Source organism: Schistocerca serialis, chromosome 1, assembly GCF_023864345.2.
Source record: "Schistocerca serialis cubense isolate TAMUIC-IGC-003099 chromosome 1, iqSchSeri2.2, whole genome shotgun sequence".
Lineage (NCBI taxonomy): Eukaryota > Metazoa > Arthropoda > Insecta > Orthoptera > Acrididae > Schistocerca > Schistocerca serialis.
This window is the reverse complement of record NC_064638.1, coordinates 1140773430-1140776453: the sequence shown is the minus strand read 5'-3', so window position 1 is coordinate 1140776453 and position 3024 is coordinate 1140773430. Positions and strand designations below refer to the sequence as shown.

The window sequence follows — 3024 nt, the reverse complement described above, 5'->3', positions numbered from 1 at the left end:
CAGCCAAAATGTTAAAATAAAACGAAACCATCTGTCGTTGTGAATAAAAACATAACAGTCAATTACCCACACATACACATCGAAAATCACAAACAGCAAACATCAAAAATACGTAAAATCCCAACAAGACAGGAAAAGCGCGTTTCACCGGCAGCAACAGGCAAGAAGGCTAACTTCTAGTCAGCCAGACTATATTACATTAAAGCAAGGAGGGGTTTGAAACTGTCTAAAAAGTTTTTGTTTCTAAGCTGCACCTGTTCATTAAGAACAAAACCATTTTTTTGAGACAGACGCTCGAAAATCTCTAATTCTTCGAGCAGGTCCAGTTTGTAACCGTTACTCGCTTCATGAAGCAATTTTACGTCATCCAGTTTACGTGGCGTATGCTGTAAGAGCCATAGATGTTAGGCAAACGTGGAATTATGTACGTTTCCCCATTTTTACCTAGCATGTGTTCTTTATACCTTACTTTAATGGGTCTACCTGTCTGTCCAATGTAATAGTTAGGGCAGTCGTTACAAGTAATTTTGTAAACTCCGGATTTAGTGCCAAGTTCTTCCCGTGCTCCAATAGTATGAATCACTTTTTATTTCAGGCTATTATTAACAGAAAAGGCAACAGAAAAGGCAACTCTGTAACCGTATTGTTTGTGTAGAAGTCTTCTTATCTTATATGATACGTTCCCCAAAAATGGAATAGAAATAAGGTTATTACCCTGTGCCCGCGATGGCTCAGATGGATAGAGCGTCTGCCATATAAGCAGGAGATCCCGGGTTCGAGTCCCGGTCGGGGCACACATTTTCAACATGTCCCCAATGAAATGTATCAACGCCTGCTTGCAGCTAGAGTGTCTATTTAATTATCATTTCATTTCTAGCAAAGTTGCATGGTCATCCACGGTAACTGTTCTGTCGGGAACAGATACTACCGTCAAATATGTAGTTAAAAAAATATGGGTTCCCGGCCTTCGACCTTCTTGTGCGAACGCACATGCTATGCCCGAACTCGTACGGGACTGGGTAGATTAATCTGCCACGAGTAATGAGTATGATGGGCAAACATCTATTAGGCGCACTACGAATGTAATGTTGTGGACATGTTGGGAATGTGGATCTCACGGGGAGCGTGCAAGGGATAAGTCCCTGCAGACGCACTATCCTCTGTGCCCGCGGTGGCTCAGATGGATAGAGCGTCTGACATGTAATCAGGAGATCCCGGGTTCGAGTCCCGGTCGGGGCACACATTTTCAACATGTCCCCAACGAAATGTATCAACCCCTGCTTGCAGCTAGGGTGTCTATTTAATTATCATTTCGTTATTACCCTCATTATTTTTCGCCCAGTTTTATCCTAAGTTTGAACATTTAAATGTTGAGACTGTCTGATTCGGCTCTTGTTTGTTGAATGTATTCCAATCTTTGTCTTCTCCTACAGCTTTTAGCCTCTACAGCGCCCTTTAAGACTGTGGAAGCTGTTCCATGATTCCTTAACACATGCCATATCATGCTGCCCCTTATTTCCGTCAGTGTTTTACACATATTCATTTGTTCAGCTATTCTACGGAGAACCACTTCATTCCTTATCGTAACAGCTTACTAAATTATGAACACCCCTCTGTATCGCCTCATCGCAGATACTTCCATCCTCTTCTTTTACGGCTTTCTCGCAGTCAGTGACTCACTTCCACACAGTGCTATGCCCTAAACGCACATTATCACACATAACTTCCTCAAAAATGTTCAAATCTGTGTGAAATCTTATGGGACATAACTGCGAAGGTCATCAGTCCCTAAGCTTACACACTACTTAACCTAAATTATCCTAAGGACACACACACACACCCATGCCCGAGGGAGGACTCGAACCTCCGCCGGGACCAGCCGCATAGTAACTTCCTCAAAGTAAGGGCTTGTTTGATACTTCTTCTGGCAGGAAACTCCCCCCCCCCCCCTCCCCATCTGTGTTAATTTGCTTTTTATTTCTTTCTTTCTGTGCCTGTCATGCGTTATTTTGCTTCAAAGATCACAGAATTCCTTAACTTTGATTAAGTCGCAGTCATCAGTTTTCATGTTAAGTTCATCGCTACTCTCATTTCTGCTATTTATCGTTATTTTCGTCTTTGTTCGGTCACCCCAAAACCATATTCTATATTCATTAGACTGTTCATTCTATTAACACTTGTGTATCTGAGGATAGCAATGCCATGAGCAAATCATATCATTGATATCCTTTCACCCAGAATTTTAATCACTCTCTTGAACCTTTCTTTTATATCCATCATTCATTCTTCGATGAGTCAACAGTAGCAAAAAATGTGTGTGAAATCTTATGGGACTTAACTGCTAAGGTCATCAGTCCCTAAGCTTACACACTACTTAACCTGAATTATCCTAAGGACAAACACACACACCCATGCCCGAGGGAGGATTCGTACCTCCGCCGGGACCAGCCGCACAGCCATAGTGATGGTGCCTTAGACCGCTCGGCTAATCCCGCGCGGCAGTCAACAGTAGCCTATTTAATCCGGGCACCTAGTAGTTTGTTCCCCATTCTTGTGGAAGATCAAGAACGAGGTGCTCGATTTTTCTCAGTTTCGAACATCTTGCTTCATTTGACATTTTCCACAAATCCTACGAAAGTGGCTTGATTTTTCCTAGAATAGCTTCCACTATCGAACACAAGAAATCTCTCTTTGATGTCTTTATACTTCTGAAAGCCAAAGTGATCGCCCTAATAGATTCTCAGTATTTCTCTATTCTTCTCTACATTGTCAGAATCTTATATGCATAATCTAGGGCCGATTGTGCAATAGTTCTAGTACTTAACTGCCCTTGCTGTCTTCGGGGTTGTGTGGATGATACTTTCACCGAAGTCCGATGGCTTGTCTCTAGTCTCATAAATTTTACACTTCAACATCAGTAGTTATTTTGTGGTCACGTGGCGCAATCCGTTTAGAAATTCCTAAGTAATATTACCGATCCAACAGTTTTAGAAATTACAGAGTAATGTTATCTATCTCTTCTGT

The 3024-nt window shown here is 41.9% G+C and overlaps 2 non-coding genes across 2 annotated transcripts; both read left to right on the top strand.

Annotated features, from left to right (window-relative positions):
- Positions 1-719: 719 nt before the first annotated feature.
- Positions 720-794, top strand: Trnai-uau (transfer RNA isoleucine (anticodon UAU)). Its single transcript has one exon. It is a non-coding gene; the product is annotated as a tRNA-Ile (tRNA).
- Positions 795-1164: 370 nt separating this feature from the next.
- On the top strand, positions 1165-1239 carry Trnat-ugu (transfer RNA threonine (anticodon UGU)). Its single transcript has one exon. It is a non-coding gene; the product is annotated as a tRNA-Thr (tRNA).
- Positions 1240-3024: the final 1785 nt, after the last annotated feature.